Below are 20,408 nucleotides of genomic sequence, written 5' to 3'. Positions count from 1 at the left end.
GAGGAGCAGCCCAGGGGAGCACCCAAGCATCAGCCCCGGGGGAAGCCCCAGGGAAAGCCCGAGCAGCAATGGCCCCAGGGGTGGCTAGAGGAGCAGCCCCAGAGAATGTCAGTAGAGCAGTCCCTGGGGGCCTTGGAGCAGCAAGCCACCAGGGGAGGTCAGCCCCCACTGCTGGAACATGAGCTCCCCAAAAAGCAGGGCCCCAAGAGCCGAGATTTAGTCATCATAGGTATTTATACTAAAAGTCATGGAAAAGTCAGGGGCCATGAATTTTGTTTATTGCCTGTGACCTGTCCATGACTTTTACTAAAAATGCCCATGATTAAATCTTAGCCTTACCCATTATTAAATATTTGTTCCCTGTGTAGGTACTTATAGACTAATCAAGTCAACTCCTAACCTTCTCTTTGTTAAGCTAAACAGGTAAGACTTTAGGAGCTCAATCGCTATAAGGCACGTTTTCTAATCCTTTAATCATTCTGTGGCTCTTCTCTGAACCCTCTCCAATTTATCAACATCCTTCTTGAATTGCACGCACTGGAACTGGATACAGTATTCCAGCAGCAGTCACACCAGGGCTAAATAGAGGTAAAATAATCTTTCTACTCCTGCGTGAGAATCCCCTCTGCTTATGCATCCCAGGATTGCATTAGCTCTTTTGGCCACAGTGGTCACACTGGAAGCTCATGTTTCAGTCACTGCTTTCCAGAATAGAGTCTACCATTCTGTTTAAGTGTGGACTACATTCTTTGTTCCTAGATGTACACATTTACATTTAGCCATTTAAAAACACATTATTTGCTTGCACCCAGTTTATCAACCAATCCAGATCATTCTGTATCAGTGAGTTGCCTTCTTCACTTTTTGTGTCATTAGTGATGATTTTATGTTTTCTTACAGGCCATTGGTACAATATTAATTAGAATAGGGCCAAGAACTGATCCCTCTGGGATCCCACTGGAAACGCACCAATTCAATGATGATTCTCCGTTTACATTTATAGTTTGAGAACTACCACTTAGCCAAATTATGTGCCATGTTAATTTTATATTGTTCAAGTTTTTTTTAATCAAAATGTTGTAGGGTACACAAGTCAAACACCTTACAGAAGTCTATGAATATTACATCAACACTATTCCCTTTATCAACCAAACATGTAATCTCAATCATTGGACTAATAACTGATATGTGGGGAAAGAGCGCCTTTTTGTAAAACTTGACAACCAGAGAGTTGTGTGACTTGTTTCCTGATGAAATTTACATTTATTATGGATGATTAAATTTGTCCCAAAGTTTCTGATTGTCTTCAATGAATCATTATTGGCTCTGAGTTGAGGTTGTTTGAGCCAACTTAACTGTGGATTTTCATGTTTTCAGAAGCTATGGGACATAAGATTTAACCTTAACTCTGCATTCATATCCTAGGTTGGTTTAAAACAAAACACAAAACACTACAGATATTTGTTGATTTTTCAAGTTCTATATATCTGAACATCACTCAAGTATTTAAAAACAGGACCCTCTCTTTTCATTCTCAGCCCATAGTAGGAATAGCTTGTTTATAGACAAGACAGACAGAACCAACTACTGAGGGAAAGCTACAGGGAAGAGATGAGTTTTGCATTTTAGTTTTGAACATGGGGAGGCCCTTCACCCATCAGACTCTTAATCTTAACTTGGTTTTGAGTACGGGAATTAGCTATTCATAGAATCTTTACAGAGAAACTCCATACCTGGGGTCTCATTGCACACACAGCTTTCTCTACTATTACTCCCCACCCACATCCCCGCCGGGGCTCAATACGTGTTCTGTTCTCCCCTCTAACTTCTGCTCTCCCCATACAGGGCCCCAGAGCAAACACAACCCTGCCTCTACTAGTTTTTAACTTCAATCCCCTTTCCTGGGGCCCTAAGTGCATCCTCACTTCCATGTCCTTGCCTGAGGCCTCAGACTGCACAAATGTTACATATTTGAGGGCCAGAAGTGACCATTATGATCACCTGACCTCCTGCATAACAGAGGCCAGAGAATTTTACCTAATCATTCCTACATCTACCACAGCAACTTGTGATTGAAGCAAGCATATTTTTCTACTTCTTAGGCCTGGTCTATGCTTAGAAGTTTTACTGGTAACTATTTCAGCTAGGGGTGTGATTTCCCCCCCTAGCAATTATGCAGGCAAAAGCCCTAATTGAACAGAATTATACTGGGGTGAAGATGACACACTGGAACAGTTAGTGTCCCTCCCATACAGGAATAGGTATAAAGGTAAGAAGCAGCTTGAGATCAATACAACTGAGTCCAAACTAGAGGGGCTGTTCCACTTTAACTATACTGGTACAGTAACTTTTATGTGTAGACAAGCCTTTGTAGTCGCCTCCACATTAGCTTTCACTCCTGCTTCAGATCACACTCCTTTTGACAATAGCTAGAAGCCTCTCAAGCTGGGGGCATGCAGACCAGGGTCCAAAGGCAGAGGCATCACATGAATAATTAGCTCTGGCATTATGATGGAGATGGGCTGTCAGCTACAGGCTCAAGTAAGCAGTTTTCACCAGACATTGCTTTAGTCAGAAGGGAGGCGATTTACTGTGTAGACACAAGGTAAAGGAAGATGACCATGTCACAGTTAGACGGAGACTTCAGATGCTACAAGACTGGAAGCTGCATTCTGGAGAAAGGCCAAATCTCAAAGCCAGCATTTCCTGAGGTGTATTGTTTCCTTTACCCCCCTCTTTCACACAGCTACAGAGATATTGAATTTTCCCCAGCACAAATACTATAGAGAATACCCAGAACAGCAGCTTTTAGTCAAAGGAAATTCCATACACACACTAGTGAACTCAAGGCTGAGTTCATTTCTCCACAGATGAAAAAAGGAGAAATCTCAGAACCTGGGATTTTAACACAGTGGGAAGTTACTGGTGATTTCTGGCATACTAAATGTTACTAGACTCTAGAACACTAAGCATCTACACAGAAGTTTACTACACATATTCTAAGGGGAGCTTAATACCATTTGTTAGCCCTTATGCCTGCAAGTCTAAATAACTGTTTTGAGCCCATTTTGTAATAATTTTATTAAGATAATGTTGAAGTAAAAAGAAAACGGTACAGAGTTTAGGCACAGAAGTTTCTGGTTATCAGGGAATAAGGTACAGGTTATCAAGGGATGCGAAATTCGGTTTAGGAGCAGGTGGCGTAAGGAATACACAATCTGCAATCTCCCCGATTGGGGGTAAAAGTTTAACGAGTCAAAGTATAGACATTGAGATATGAGTGTATGTTGTCCATATAATGGCTATGTTCAGGTGTGGAGTATAATGAGCAGATACCACGATGAGGATGGATCTACCCTCATTTGGTGGGATTTAATGTTCAGTGAGTTTATGGTTCCAGTTCATATGGTCCAATGGAAAAAGTCTCTCAATCCCTTTCCCATAGGTGATGCACAATGTCGTACCGGCTCACACCTCCTGGTATTGTCAGTGGCCTGTGATGTGTTCGATGTAGATGTCCCTGGACCATCAGATTGTGTCCGAGACCATGATGCGCTGCACGAGCAGTGCGTAGCGTCAACCGATCCCGCAGGTTCGCAGCACACGCTCATTGCAGGGGTCCCAAGCGCTCAGGGCTCCGACGATCAGAGCATCCATCTCCACCTTGTAGCCCTTCGCTCTCAGGGTGTCGGCCGGGGGGGCGTATTTGTCCAGCTTACGAGCTTGGGCTTCGCGGAAGGCTGGGGTCCTGTTCTTGAAGGAGACCGTGATGTCGACAAGGATGATCTTTTTCTGGGCCTCGTCGGTGACTACCACTTCAGGTCGCAACGGGCTGTCCGTCCTGGGGATGGCGGAGTTTCCGGCGACCTCTCCCAGGCGCGGTGCGATGGCTTTCACTAGGTGGTTCTGGATGGTGTTGTGGCGCAGCTGCCAGGCTCTGGAGTGGGGCTTGCAGCTGCACAGGACGTGGGGCAGGGTCTCGTTGGAGTAGCCGTACTTCCTGCAATGCTTGTCTCTGTTCCCATGGCAGACGGTTCCGTTGAGTGGGACGCAGTTGAACCAGGCGTGGTGGATGAACCGCCAGTCGGCAAAACAGGTGAAGCCGCCCCCGGCGAGTAAGTGGTTGCTGGCGTCCCATTTGTTGGTCAGTTCGAAGACTTTACGCTGGTCCGGCTTACGCTTCAAGGTTTCCATGTACAGCGAGTGGATGGCCGCCTTCAGGGTCCTCTCCAGCATGCCCCTGGCGCTCGGGGTGACGATGGTGTTGTCATCGGACCTGATCTGTGGCACCAGGAACTGGCAAATTAGCTCACCCAATAGCTTGCCCAATACAATTATTCCTACTACTGTCCCACAGTACACCAGCCACCCCACAAACCACTGCTCATAGCAATTATTCCAGGAGGGCAGTGTCCTTGCATCATTTTACTATACTGCTGTATGCAGCCTTAGGGATGAACGCAAGTGTGCAAGCTCTGTAATATACCAGCTACACACAGGCCAATACTAACATTCTAATTTTTCAGCATAGTAACAGCAGAGAAGTCTAAGGCAGTCTAAATAAATTATAGGAGTTTAAATGGGAGGTCCTGTGGCCTAGTAAATAGAGCCCTAGACTTGGATTCAGGAGATCTGAATTATATTCCTGGCTCTGATACTGGCCTGCTGGATGACCTTGGGCACGTCACTTCCCCTCTCTTTGCCAACATTTCTCCATGTGTAAAATGGGGAATAGTGACACTGTTTTGTGAGCTCCTAGTGAAAAGCATTATATAACAGCAAAGTATATTAAGAGAAATGTTGCACTGCTTTAACTAAATGGATTTTAAAGCAATCTCTATAAACTGATGCGAAGTCCAACAGAGACATTTAAACTAGTTAAATCAGTCTGGCAATTTGATAATTCACTGACAGAAGCTAAGCTAGTTTAAGTCGTTAATAAAGAGGGTTTTGATTGGTTTAGCTATATAGATTTAAATTCTACTTGAACAGTGTGACTTTTCTCATACAGACAAGGCCTAAATCAAAGTTTTTCCACTTCTAATGACAGTCTGCAGCAACTCAAGTTACTCAAGGTACATTTTTACTTCTTAACCTCACACACTACTCTTGTCTAAAAGCCTCTTCTCAAAATTTCAAAGAGCCACACAAAAACCATTTATGCTTGTTCTAAAAGAGATTGCTAATTTGTCATCACTTTTGGAATATACATTAAAAAGGCCATTTTTTGGTTTGTCTGTCATCTTGCCCAAAAACTCTGATGGCATAATTCCTTCAGCATGTTGCACTGGCTCTCACACCCTTACAGTAAAGAGAAGTGAACCCATAAGTGCATGGAAGAAGGGAGTCAATCCTCAAACTTTTGCGTTATAGTGGCACCATTAAGTTTCAGATTTGATTCCTTTCCTGAGACTGATTAGCTCCAAAATCCCCTCAAGTGAAATGGCCAGTGGTGGGTGGGTTCTAGCTGAAAACTCCAAGTACTCTACCCAGAATACCTAGTGGTTTTATCTGCAAATAACATTCCCAGGGCCAAAAGCCCTGAATCAGCAGTGGTCCCAAAGGTCATCTAATATGCCGCCACTTCCATGTCTTGTGAGTTGTTCAAGAGACCCAATCTCTACATGCAATACCACTGTAGCTGCAACCAGAGGCACTCAAACTGGTAGCCCTGATTTAAAGACGAAGGGAGGGTAGTAGCAGGATATATTCTGTGAGGGGACCAATGATGCTGGAATGAACTACCACTTCTTTGCATGCCAAAGACCAGACTAGTTAACTTTCCGGGGATGCTGTAATGCCAGTCTTTTTACCCATACACATTTAGGTATAGGGCCCTGAGATAAGGATTATAGTGCATGTTGGTCTTACCGTTAAGTATTATGGTGGTTTATGTGAGTAGTTATTTGGTAATTTATCTTTCTGCAGACTTTAATTGCCAGGTGTAGGTGTTTTAAACTGAACTGTAATCAAGGACCATACCAGACCTCCAGTAGCCATTAGAATCCACCAAAAGGCAGTGCCATTCCAGTTTCTGGAACCTCTCTGCTCAAAATGTTTATAGCTCCTTTACTAATCCAGCCGATGCTCAAAATACATTGGGAACTAATCTAGAAAAAGTAACAACCAACACTTTTCTAGCAGAGCCAACAAATGATAAACTTCATAAGTAAAGGGATCCCATCAACTTAAATTCCATGTCTGGAAATCTTGTACTTTCTATGCTTAAAACGTCTATGTTACTAAAATTGAAATTTAAAGAAAAAAATATGTTTTTCCAGTGTCTTCCTTTTGTGTATTGTGATAGGGTCGGGCCAGATGGCTATAGAAGAGTAATAGAAGGCAGATATATTAGCCCCGGGCTAAGGAGGTCCTTTTTCCCTGAGTAAGGGAACAGGGAAGGTTCCAGAACAATCAGGAACCTTCTGGAGACAATTAAGATAGGCTGATTAGAACACCTGCAGTCAATCGAGAAGCTGCTAGAATCAATTAAGGCAAGCTAATCAGGGCACCTGGGTTTTAAAAAGGAGCTCACTTCTGTTTGTGATGTGCATGTGAGGAGCTAGAAGCAAGAGGCACTAGGAGCTGAGAGTGAGAATGCAGACTGTTGGAGGACTGAGGTGTACAAGCATTATCAGACACCAGGAGGAAGGTCCTATGGTGAGGATAAAGAAGGTGTTGGGAGGAGGCCATGGGGAAGGAGCCCAGGGAGTTGTAGCTGTCGCACAGCTGTTCCAGGATGCACTCTAGACAGCTGCATTCCACAGGGTCCTGGGCTGGAACCCAAACCTCCCAACTCCTGGTCAGACACAGGAGTCGTCGACCTGGACTGTGAATTCAGAAAAACGGCCAAGCTGAGGGCTGCCAGGAAGCTCCAAGGTGAGCAAATCCGCCAATAAGCGCAAGACCCACCAAGGTAGAGCAGGAACTTTGTCACAGTATTTAACAGCATTGTGTGTTAGAGGTAGTTTCACTGTTCCCCTTAAAACTCAGTCAAAGTTTCTCTTGCTGAAAAGACCTCAATCATCAAGAGGAATAGAAAAAGAATGCTCTTAGTACTCAATGGAATCTGCCACCTTTCTGGTGGCACACTGCCAACTGAAGAAAGACCCGAGCCTCAGTTGAATCATTAGATGTCAAGATCTTGTAATTACAGGCACTCAGTCCCGGAGTATGCAAAACCCCCAAGGTAGCAAGAGCGTGCGAGATATACCACAATTCTGAGGCAAGCACTGTAAATACTTCAGCAGCTAGGCCTTGCTGGCGCTAGCCCCGGTAGGTTCAAACAACCATTCAGACACATGGCTAAAGGAGCAGGTGCTTTTGGGGGGGGAGGGGGGGGAAAACGGACTTCTTACTAATTCATTTCTATGCATAAATGTGACTACATGACAGTAAAACCTCAGTAATTCACAATTTTCTATAGTGCTTTGATATTTTACGAGCAAAACAGAGATTATGACTGCAAAAGTCACCATGAAATAAAGAATTAGCTAATTTCTGAGTTAAAAAGAGATAATCCACCACAAAATGTACTTTGTTCATTTATTTGACAAGTATTTAGTTTTGTTTACAATACAGTATAGCGTACTAAAGAATCTTTTGTAATATATTTTACGGAAGTAATGAGACATCACTGCAGTTCCCTGCTATTAAATCTTGTGAGAAACAGGGAGATACTGCCTTATATTTGCAAATTATGGGGTGTGCAAATCAGTTAAATTTTATATTTACATTTTCTAAAAATATTTAAAATAAAGGTTTTTCCATTTTAAAACTCAAGTTAAACAAGACTTATTACACCACCACCTTGAGGCCCCAACTGACATTGAGCCTCCATTGTGGGAGGCACTGTAAATACACATAGTAAAGGTCCCTGCCCTGAAGAGCTTACAATCTAAACACAGGACAAGCAAGGAGGAAGAAAGGAAGCATTACCTCCATTTTCCATGAGGAACTCAAATGCAGACTAAGTGTTAGCCCAAAGTTACAAGGGAAACTGTGGCAGAGCCAAATAACCACACTACCCGAATCCCAGTGAAGCACCCCAAGAATTCATAAATCTACAAAGATGCTTTGAATTGCACATGAGAAGCCAAGTGAATCCCAACCACATCCTACTTAACTTGCCCATTTAAACATGTAACCTTTTCCTAAAGACATAGCTATGGTAAACTTTTTCTTTTCTTTTTTAAGTATATCAGAACGTAGTGGACACACTTATTGCAGTACTAAAAATTAATCTACAATCACACTATTGGAAACATTTATTATGAAGTGCAACTTTACAGGATCTGAACTCAAAACCTTGAAAACAAAGTAGAAACTTATTCACTAAGCAGTATCTTTGGTTAAAAGCCATAATGATTTAAAGGCATACTTTGGTCATTGGAGAATTCCCATACCGTTTCATGAATTTAAATGACTAAAAGTATTTAAAACCATGTCACAATGGGGAGGTAACACCACCATATTTAAGGATGATATGAGCTTACTGTTTAATATATGAACTGCAAGTTTAATTCCAGAGGCATTCAAAATTTAATAAAATATGTTTTGCTCAGTCAACAAAAGAATAAGACATTTTCATACAATACAGTCCTCCATAAATAGGGAGCTCAAATGTCAAATTATTTTTGCAACACTGAAAGTCTGTGCACAAAAAAAACCCCCACTACATTGTTTAGTATTGTCAAGAAAAAACTCCAAGTTCCTCCTTAAACTTGATCTTGTCCTGTGGTATCAGTAGATATGCTTCAGTTAAAAAGCGTGGTTACATATGTGATTTCATATTCTTTCTTTATTAGCGACTTGCATACCAAATTGGTTCACTTCAAAAGACAAAAAAGGATCATCTTAGCATCAGCATTCCAAACTGTTTCCTCTACCACTGACTCAACAGGTAGAGAACCTAGCTCACTCTCCTTGAGTAGAATGAGCTCTGCAAGGCCAACAGGAATAGGCTTGTTTGAATCAGTAAGTTAGCAGCCATGACAAACACAACTTCTGTTAACAACGGGTAAAGTGGTGCCATTTTCAGTCTCTCTTCTGACTATTAACACACTAAGGGTGATATGAGGTGTTCCATTCTAAACCCCTTTTCAATTCATAGTTTTCTTAAAATTCTTTAAGGGATAAAATTTCTTACAGATTGTCTCAACCCAAAAGGTTTTGTTTTTAAGTGAAAAAAAGATCAGCTTGGCTAGTTTGGAGTTAAGTGGGTAAACAAAGTTTTCCTTTTTAAACTCCTTTTTTGTGCGAGAGAGAGAAAGAGAGAGAGAGAGACTGAAATACCAGCTTTGTTCAAACATAGCCATTCCAAGTAACAGTAATGCCTGTGTGTTACATTGGTTTTCATCCATAGATCTCAAAGTACTTCACAGTCCTTAATATACTTATTTTCACAACACCCTGTGAGATAGGGAAGTATCATCTTCATTTTATAGATGGGAAATGACAGCACAGAGGCTAAGTGACTTGTTCAAGGTCAACAGGAAGATCATTAGAGAGCAGGTTTCAGAGTAGCAGCCATGTTAGTCTGTATCCGTAAAAAGAAAAGGACTACTTGTGGCACCTTAGAGACTAACAAATTTATTAGAGCATAAGCTTTCGTGAGCTAAGCTCACTTCATCAGATGCATCCAATGAAGTGAGCTGTAGCTCACGAAAGCTTATGCTCTAATAAATTTGTTAGTCTCTAAGGTGCCACAAGTACTCCTTTTATTAGACAGCAGGGAAATGAATCCAGGTCTCCCAGTGCCCTAACAACTGGACCATCCTATGCACTGCAAGTTATGAGCCACTAAATCTAAATACTTAAGCTTAGAATTACAGGATTTTTGTACATTTTTGATTTCCAGAACAATGTTCACTAGAACACATTGCACATACTATTCTATAAGGTTCACAGTTGCAAATGTTAGTGATAAAGTTATGTACAAACTTCCAGTGTAACTTGTTTTCACTTTCTGCAAATTTCTTCTTTGGGGGCTATAACTTTTCAATCTTGATCTCAGCCCTTAGACAAAGTTTTTAAAAAAATCCCTTTAGGCACTTTCTAAAGTAAAGGAAAATTATCACACTACTCCAGTAACTGAAAATTGGCTGAACAAAAAATCTCCAGATTTGTCCCATAGTTCATCCTCCAAGATGAAGAATGCATCTTTGCTAATTACAGAAAAAATTAGAAACTGGGAGCAGCTGAAAAATTGTTTCTTCAGTATGCTCAGTGGGAATTAGCTAAAATTTCAGCAGCTTAATAAGCCCCACTCCTTTGTAGCTCAGTGAGGAGATCAGACAAACTGCATATTCTCAGTAGGGACAGGAGCTGCTGCTGGGAAGACTTGCTGCAGGAATACTGGAAAAGTGCCACTGGAAGAGCAAATTCCTGCAAAACAGCAACTTCAGCAAGGAAAGGAGAAAATTGAAGACATGAAAAATTGTAGATTCCACAATTTCTAGGTGTCTAATTTTTGATTATGGCGAAAGGTAGTCCCCTTTTCCTATTGTCAAGATACGACAATGACATTGATGTTTACATCAGAAAGTATTACCCCAGACTTTTACTGTCTACAAATGAAATAACACAAGCAGCAAAGGTGCTACAAACTAACTGCTGCCACATCCTATTCCTTTAAATGAAGCATGGACTTTAAAGTGTATATCATTAGAATCATAGAATCATAGAATACCAGGGTTGGAAGGGACCTCAGGAGGTCATCTAGTCCAACCCCCTGCTCAAAGCAGGACCAATCCCCAATTTCTGCCCCAGATCCCTAAATAGGCCCCTCAAGGATTGAACTCACAATCCTGGGTTTGGCAGGCCAATGCTCAAACCACTGAGCTATTCCTCCCACAGCCTAATAACCATATGTAAAAAACCAAAAAAATTAAATACAAAAGTTGTTAATGTAATAGGTTTATTTAAGAGTGAATAAGTGAAGACACAGAACTGTTAAGGTGTTCATATTAATCTTCATTTGCCCATATCACATGTGTATTTATTTAAATATATATTCCTTACTTGCTCACAATACTGATTATGCTGTTACTGTAAAATCCTTCACATACCTATATCCTGATGAGTAATTAAAAACTTATAACCTTAATATTTCATTAGCATATTTTACATACATTAACTTATGCATTTAAACAGCTCAAAGAATAAGTCCAATGTGCATGCACAGAAGCAGAGTAACTTTACATGAACCTTGACTTTTAAATTTCCTGAACTTTGTACATTTGCTATATTTGTATTACCACAGTGCCTTAAAGGAACACTGTTCAAGATATTTAAAATCCACATTTTTGTCTGTTATCACATTAAAAAATTAAATATTTTTCAAAAGCTGACTTGCTGCATTTCTCTCAGCTGGGACACAAAAGACAGACAAGTCAGTCTGTCAATTTCATTTTTAAGTTATCATGCACTAAACCCCAATATTTCAGCTACAGAAAGTGCAGGGGAATGTTTGTATTTTAAAAAAACTGTTTCCACTGGAAATACTTGTATATTTCATGTAACATTTCTATTGATCTTAAATTTTCTAAAGGTTTGTTCTTAAAGAGCATAAATTTGGGGTGAAATCTGCTCCAACAGTATCTGTTTAATATTGCAATATTAAACTTTTTTCTAATTTAGCTTGAATGAAAACAGTGCCTCTCAAAACAAGAGTTGGCTGCAACTGACAGCTACTGTAAAAGGGAATTAAAGTATATGTAAAATGTGGTCATGCCACCTTGGACTGTAATCTCAGATATCATTAGTTAATCAGTGTTGCATTCAGGTCAGGACAACTCCAACAAATCCCAGGGTGGTCTAGAAAGTGTTGTCGGTAATGTTTTCTTACTGAGTCAGCAGTGAATTAATGTCCCATTTATAGGTTTCAGAGTAGCAGCCGTGTTAGTCTGTATTCGCAAAAAGAAAAGGAGTACTTGTGGCACCTTAGAGACTAACAAATTTATTAGAGCATAAGCTTTCGTGAGCTACAGCTCACTTCATCGGATGCATTTGGTGGAAAAAACAGAGGAGAGATTTATATACACACACACAGAGAACATCTTTCAAGTTGCAATGGGGGAGGTTTAGATTGGATATTAGGAAAAACTTTTTCACTAAGAGGGTGGTGAAACACTGGAATGCGTTACCTAGGGAGGTGGTAGAATCTCCTTCCTTAGCGGTTTTTAAGGTCAGGCTTGACAAAGCCCTGGCTGGGATGATTTAACTGGGACTTGGTCCTGCTTTGAGCAGGGGGTTGGACTAGATGACCTTCTGGGGTCCCTTCCAACCCTGATATTCTATGATTCTATGAACATGAAACAATGGGTTTATCATACACACTGTAAGGAGAGTGATCACTTATGATGGCTTATCTTAAGTGATCACTCTCCTTACAGTGTGTATGATAAACCCATTGTTTCATGTTCTCTGTGTGTGTGTATATAAATCTCTCCTCTGTTTTTTCCACCAAATGCATCCGATGAAGTGAGCTGTAGCTCACGAAAGCTTATGCTCTAATAAATTTGTTAGTCTCTAAGGTGCCACAAGTACTCCTTTTCTTTTTGTCCCATTTATAGTGTTGGGGGCACTGCAAAATAAAGTCCGACTTGCAACTACTGAAGACCCCTTCATGCTTTTTACACAAGTGAGGAAGACAGACCTGGTGCCCTGTCCAAATTCTAAACGGGGTAATTACTGCTGTCCTGTTGTAGTGTAATATTAAATAACTGCCACGTTCCACCCACAAGGTGGCTACATTTCAGTTGTGCATGAAGAGATTATTGTAAGTTTACTTTCTAAAATACTGTGAGATCTACATCTCAAATATAAGATGTTATGCATCAATTATATTGTTTTGGAATAAGAAAGTGATTTCTGACAGTCAAGCAAATTTATTACAAACATTAGTTTAGATAAAATGTACAGTTAATCAGAAAACTACAAACTAACATGATATTTTATGAAAAAAGCCTAGTAGTTAGATTTTATTAGCACAAACCAGATGGGTGTTTGCAAAGATCATGACTGATTTCAAACACTGGGGTACACTTGTTTTACATATAGCTTTATCACTTTGTTACATGAATTATGTATACAAATTTCAAGTTTTCAGATACCCCAATTAAAAATATATATTAAAAATTAATGTATGTTATCTCAATAATTCAACATGGTACAGACAAAGTCCAACACAAGATGTATCTCAAAAAGTAGAGTGGTTAGATTTAAATAGTTTTTTTAAAATCAATTATTTCTCCTAAAAAGGAAATCTCTATTAAAACCAATTAGACAGTCCACTGCAGTGTTGCCTGCCAGCTGCTCTTCACACAATACACAGTCGTGGCAAAAATGGCCCTTTGCCACAGATCCTGCTAATTGTTGCTACATTAAATGTTGGAGGCAGAATGACATGTCTGCAGAGGTGGCATTTGACATATATTTCACTATCTACAGCAGGGAAAATGGCTCAGCAACCAAGGGAAAGTATTTCCTACATCTTTTTGTAGGCATCCAACTGCAGAAGAGGCTATATGCTATACATTTTGCTCTGCGGGTACAGCAAAAGGGGGAAGTTCTTTAGACTGTGTTTTGTTGCTAGTTCCAAAGTTGAGCTCAGCCACTATTTTGACTGTTCTCTGCTGTGAATGGAAAATCCCCTCTCAGCAGTAGCAGGCTGGTGTCTGCAGCACACACCCACTGCACACAGCAGAAATTCCAGTCAATAAGGCAAATGGGGCCCAGCCGATGGAAGGGGAGGAAGGAGACATACGAACAATAAGGAAAGCATCTGGCTGTATGACTAACTGGAAAGGAGACTGGAGTCAGATGTAGATTGCAGTCCCAGATCCAAGGCTACAACTGTCTCTCTTGCTATAGGAAAACCATATGAATTCTCACTCTCCTAATTTTGCATAGAGAGAGACAAGATGGGTGAGGTAATAACTTTTACTGGACAAATTTCCAGCTCCACCGAACTCTTCGGTTCTGTGGAGCACAAAAACTTGTCTCTTATTGGATCAACTTCTGTTGGTGAAATAAAAGATATTACTTCACCCACTTTGTGTCTCTCATATCCTGGGACCAACACGGCTACAACAACAGTGGAAACTAGTTTTGAACAGACTGGAAACAACTAAAAAAAGCCAGCTCAGGGTTTCCAGCCCACATACTAGTGCAATTCTGTGAACCAAACAATGAAATCCAGCCTGTAGCTTATCCAGCTGGAGCAAGATTTACACACTTCTGCTTAGAGCTATGGAAATGCAAAAGCAAAGCTCTTTCTCTGAACAGGAACCAGCCATCTCCTAAGCACAGTACTAATGGAGGCTGTTCTGCTGTCCTTCCCTGGAGACAGCAGCCAACACTACTGAAGCTTCTCACGTAGCAACCAGAGCTCCAGAGCCAACTGCAGCTGCTGTCACTGCCTTGAACACTTACCCACAGGATCCAAAGCAAAGCAACACCCTCCTTCCTTCCTTCACCTTTGTGCTTCAAGCCAGAAGGCTGGAAACAAAATGACTTCCTGGGCCAGTTACAGAAAAATTCCTAGTACCTCCTTCATAGGTGAAAAGGGAAACTCCTACTCCCTATTAAGGACATTCTGAACTCTTTATCTAGCCTTAGATTTTTGCTTTTAACAGCAGCACCTCCAGAGTGTCAATTTGGAAATTAAAAAAAAAATAATGCTACCAAAATCATAGGTTTTGCAACAATAGTCCCATCCCCCACAAGATATTAATTCACTCTCCTGCCCACAACTTCTGCCTGAGTGAACCTTAAACACTCCAATTACATAATGGGACAGAGAGAGACTGCAGGAGGCCACTGCAAGACCTGCAAAGAGCTATTATCTCCTTAAAGCAGCACTGGCCTCTGCAGAGAGCTGGAAGAATCCCAATGGTATATTTTAATCACTGTACAATAAAATCCTAGCACTCCTCTGCATAACAGGCTATCTGATGCCTGTTGAGAATCCCCTTTATTACATCAATTTCCCCTGCTTAGTAGCACAAGGAACCACATTTCGGTTCCTTCCTTCTGTCAGGGAACAGGAATGTGAAGTTCTTCCCAGAGCCACTTTCCAGCTTAGGCAGCCAAGCCCAACATTTTACAAGACATATGACATACAACAAAGGAGCTCTGTTTGAACAGTAGGCCATTGGCATCCAAGGACGAGCTGCTGGAGACACAGGTGACCTTGTCACAGCTGTATGCTGTTAAAAACATGAACTGTATTTTAGTTAGGTCCTGAGCCTAAACAGCCAGGTAGGGAGGCTGGGAATCCACCCAGCAGGAAACACACAACAGACAACCCAATGCAGGAAAATCCGTGCTGCAGCCTCCAGCACAAGGCAAGAAAAGAGGAGAGGATTATTAGTGAGCACACTATACAGGCACCATGAGAAAGCAGAAAATGCAGGTCAAACACCTCCTCCCCCATACCCCGAAGGGACCAGCAGCTCAGAGCTGACAGCAGGGACAGGAAAGGAAACAGCAGCCCAGAGCAGGCTGCTTCAAGACAGAGGGTGATCCTCTCATTCTTGTGAAGCAATAATTTTGGACTGGAAGTGATTAGCACAAAAGGGGACTTTCCCACAATAGTGACTTTCCCCTCTCCCTCTCTCTATAAGCAGCTCAAAAGCAACTGACAAAGGCCTCCACTGTACCGACCACCACCCACACGCAGACTTGCCTGGGAACCAAAACAAACTGAATTAATCAGAATCTAAATCACCCTCTATCATGATAGCGACAACTCTGTCCTCTCAAGACAGGCAGATGCACACACACAGGAGAAACGCCATGATTCCCTCCGGCAATTAGCTTGGAGTCCCCGTCCCCACTAACCCCAGACTGGGGCTCCCATCTGTACAAACACCTCCGCACACCCGGACGAGATATCCCTCCCACTTGTCCCCCCGCCCGCCTCAGGGCTTGCCCAAGCCCCCCCCCCGGCACTTGGTCCCCCCAGGGCTCGGCCAGCCCCCCCCGGCTAGGGGCCCCGCGGACTCGTTTCCTCCTCCCCGCGCTCGGCTGCGCTGCGGGTGCCCCGCGCCCACCACCCCCCCGCTGCTCCCCCATCCTGCCCAGCGCGGAGTTTCTCTCGCGCAGTCCCTGGGGACCGAGACAAGGGAGCGAGCGGCGGCGACAGCGAGAAGAGAGACAGGTAAGGAGCGGCTGCAGCCGGCCGGCACCCGTGAGGTGCTGCCGGGGACGCAGGCCGCGAGCCCGTCACCCTGCGGGCGCCCCAGGACTCCCTTCCCCCAGAGCCCGCCCCCTACCTGGCCGGCCCGATGCCCGGGCCCCCGCGCACCACTAGGCCCGGCTCGGCGCCACGGCGTTTCCTGGCAGCAGACGGGACCGAGACCCTCTGCGGCGGCAGCAGCCTCGGCCCCTCCCCCTCAGCACCACTGGCTGCGCCTCTTCCACGGGCCTGGCGGAAACGGCACTGAGAGCACGGGGCTCCCCAGCGCTGGCGCCAGGGGCCATCCGGACACGCCCACTGCCACTCCCCATTGGCTGCACCGTCGCCTAGCTCCACCCCTTTCAACCATATACTGGCAGCAGCACCCCTTCGAGCTTCACCTCCTCACACTTTCGATTGGCCCCAGGTTGAGCAGGCCACGCCCATTCCCACATCTCATTGGCTATCCTTGGCCCACCCAGTAGCTCTCGCCACAGAGGCGGCTTCCTATTGGCCTCCCAAGCTGCCACTGCGATGAGGGTAGCGACGACACAGAAAAGGCGCGAGCGGCTGCCTTACGGCTAGTACAGGAGCCCCGCCGCAGCTTCGAGGGCGGTTCCTATTGGCTACAGGGTGTATCAGGCCGTCTTGAAAATATGCTCTGGTTGGCCGAGCTTCCCGTAAGTTAGGGACAAGTACCCGCCTTGCGCTACGTGAGCGGGGAAGAGCCGGCCTACGATTGGCTCGGCGCCGCTTGCACCACGTGGGGCGCCTCTCTCCCGGGGTGTAACTCCCGCCTCAGGACACGTGGCAGACAGAAGGGGTGGGGCGGTTTGCGAACTGGACTCCTAGCGCTCGCAGGGCACGCGCACGCAGCCTCCCTCCCCGCCCAGCCGGAGAAGGGGGGCTGCGCCCCCGGAGGAACGCTCCTTGCGGGGATCCCGGCTGGGACGCGGCCCCCGCACGTGCAGAAGGTCACGCGCCGGTCTGCGGCGCCTGGGTCCCCTGCTTGCTGCACTAAAAAACGGCCCCGGCTCGCGCAGAGAGCAGCCTTTCAGCACCGGCCCAGCAAGAGCGACGGCAAACGGCTAGACTCGACCCAGTCAGCTTTCCCTTCAACCCAGCGTCCTGACAGTGGCCCCTATCAGTCGCAAGTCCTCCCCGCAGACAGAGCTGGAATTACCTCCCCATTACTAGTTAAGAGGCTAGCTGAAGCAAAAGGCTTTGTGCCTTTTTAAAGCTTTTAAATAACTAGGGATATTATGTAGAAGACCGTCCAATCCTTCTTTAAATCTTGCTAAAATTTTTGGCCTCAACCATATCCCATGGTGGAGAGTTCCACAGCTGAGAGTAGTGTTGAAAAAAACTTGTCAGCAGATGTTTCAGTGTTAAACTCCTTGTTTAACATGGAATGCATCCGATGAAGTGAGGTGTAGCTCACGAAAGCTTATGCTCAAATAAATTTGTTAGTCTCTAAGGTGCCACAAGTACTCCTTTTCTTTTTGCAAATACAGACTAACACAGCTGCTACTCTGACTCCTTGTTTAGTGAAGAGCATGTTAACTAAAGTTTAGTTGCTGGCCCTTATATACTTTACACCATGATTGTGATAAGTAGAGACACAAATTTGTTTGCCACTCTAAAAAAGGAAGTGACCTGTCCCAGGCAAACAATTTTCCAAGACTGGCACAAGGCAACATTTTGCTCATAGGCCTCTGCATGAGGAGGTCAGCTAACTGAGAGAAAGGCACATGCACCTGTGGACCAGGCCATGCCCTCTAAACTCAGTCTTCACTCACTGTGGGAAAGTGAATACTAATTCCTGGATGCTTTGAGGGGACCTAATTATAACATAAAATGTGTCAAGGTCACCTCCTTGCTCATTATAAGCCCATCTCCCTGGAAGCATTCCTAGCTGCAGCTGAAGGATGAGTCTGGTTGAAGCATGTTCCTCACTGACTTTCCAACTGAAAAAGTGGCTTCATCTTCCTCAAGGTCTTGGTCATGGTGTCTCTAGTACAAGGGGATGGGGCTACTACAAAAAGTCTGAAGAGGACAAGCTACCTTTTCATGTTACTTTTATTGAACATTAACAGATTTGGGGATAAGGTTTTGTGGGTAAAAAACCCATTTCTTCAGATGCATCTGAAGTGGGTTTTTTACCCACAAAAGCTTATTCCCAAATAAATCAGTTAGTCTTTAAGGTGCCACCGGACTCCTTGTTGTTTTTGTGGATACAGACAACACAGCTACCCCCTGATACTTTACTGAACATTGTGGGTAATGCATTTTTTCCTCATGGCTTTGTTTCTGCCCCAAATGGAGGACATCTAATAGTGGTGCAGCCAACAACATGCTTCCTGTCACTTTAGTCATTGCACTAATCTCAGAGATCTCAGCACAGGGCTAGAAAAAAAAAATTAAAAACCCCAAGCCTGATTCACTTAGAATCAAGCATATAATCCAACACCCTAACTCCTCCCATCTGAAACACAATCGAGGGCCATCTTGTGGAGGAAATGCAGTCTCTACACACACTGTATGACAAGATACATATTATGAGTAAGTCATTTTAAGCACTTAGGGCACAGCATGTGACTGGACAGCAGGAAGTGGCATTTTACTCCTCTCTATACTGCAACAGGTCTATTATGTTCTTTAATTCAGAGTTCATTCAAGCTTTGCCTCAACCCTTAGGATTCTCAGCAGTCTCCAATGAAATCCTCTTTTCCACTACAGCAGGTACCCTGCCCCATTTTCCAGTCTAGCTACCTTCACTCTAAGAGGTTAGTGCCTGGGCGTGCTCTCCCCATGACCCTTTCAAATACCATCTCCCCCACAACAGACAGTCTCAATATCTTCACCTACCTACTGCCTCTTTAGCAAAGCTGCTGTGGCAAAGGGTTTTCCACCTCATCACTACTGCTGCTTTGAAGATTGCTACTCTCAGTGGATACAGCAACAAAGAAGACAGGACACAACAGGAGTGCCACCTAGAGCAGCAAGAGGCAGATGAGACTCTGCAGACAATCTCACACCAATCTCTGGTACAGTGACCCGCCCAAAAAAAAAATATCCAGGGAAACTGGAAGTTGGAATGTTTCCCAAGCATTAAATTATCTAGCTGCATCATCATGTGATGTCATGTGGAACAGTCTCAAACTCTGGAAGAATATACAGTTTGGCACTGAATATCTTGAGCTACCGTGGGCCACGTGTCTTCCTGGTTTTACCTATCCATGAGATTGTAAGAGCACACAGGTGACTATGCAGAGCTTTCAGCATCTCATCCAATGATTCTTCCAAAGCAAATGTTGTAACCACATTATACCAAACAGCTGTGTTCATATTTTACCAGGAACAGCCTAAACAAATCTGCTGCTATCAGCAGGCAAGAATTCAAGTGCACTCAGTAGCACCTTTTCTTATCAGATATGTTCAAAACAGACAGTCATTCAAATCATCATTCAACATGCAGCTCCTTCAGGACCCCACTGAACTTGTGGGTTCTCTCCTTTTCCCCAGAGTCTTAGCCACAGCAAATGGAGAATCTACGACAAGAGCATTTTCTGTACTGCCCCCAAGTCATACACAAAAGGGAATGCTGAATAAGCCAGGCAACTATAGGAACCACTCCCCCTTCCCCCATGAAAAAGGAAGTGGAAGAAGGAAAGTGGGATATTCTACTCTCTTCCTGAAGGCAAATAAATTGTAACAAAGCCAAATCAGAACAGTACAACCATCAGGAAATACCTTTTTGGGACAGGGTCCATATCAGGTTGTACCGCACCGGGCATAATGAGGAGCTACTGGGAGCCTCTGGCTACTAGCGCAATTTAAGTTGCATGGTTATTCTGCAGCATCGCTTTGTAAATCTAGGTACTTCTACAGCCTCAATTTCTATAGACAGTGAGCAAACAGGGAGAAAGTGGCAGAACCAGAAACTGAATCCAGATGTCTTGAGTCCAAGTCTCGTGCTTCAATTTTAATGCTATTCTACCACTCTATAGGGCACCTCCCAACTCTTACAGGTGGAGTATCTTATTCAGATGGCACCCATCAGTTCTCATTCACAAACCTATCTTCCCTCCTTAAATTAACATACGATGCAGAAAACATCTACCAGTTGTTGGGCAACTACAGTTAACTATAAATATCCAACATTACTTATGTTCTGGATAATTGTGTGCTTAACAGCACTGTTTCCATTAAAAGTCATACCAGA

The 20,408-nt window shown here is 43.6% G+C and overlaps 1 protein-coding gene across 14 annotated transcripts in view; it reads right to left on the bottom strand.

The window, feature by feature from the left end:
- The window catches only part of SETD5 (SET domain containing 5), a 164,723-nt gene extending 147,968 nt beyond the window's left edge, over positions 1-16,755 (bottom strand). For 3 of the 14 annotated variants that reach the window (XR_006283001.1, XR_006283002.1, XR_006283003.1), the window contains exon 1: positions 16,281-16,751. The gene's annotated coding sequence lies outside the window, so the exon portion shown is untranslated. Of the gene's footprint in view, positions 1-16,280 lie in introns of all 14 variants that reach the window. The other 11 variants (XM_043519859.1, XM_038408367.2, XM_038408361.2 and 8 more) reach the window with 6 other exon arrangements.
- Between the last annotated feature and the right edge of the window lie 3,653 nt (positions 16,756-20,408).

This window comes from Dermochelys coriacea, chromosome 7 (assembly GCF_009764565.3).
Source record: "Dermochelys coriacea isolate rDerCor1 chromosome 7, rDerCor1.pri.v4, whole genome shotgun sequence".
Lineage (NCBI taxonomy): Eukaryota > Metazoa > Chordata > Testudines > Dermochelyidae > Dermochelys > Dermochelys coriacea.
Note: the sequence above shows the minus strand (reverse complement) of the source record. Positions and strands in the feature narration are given on the sequence as shown.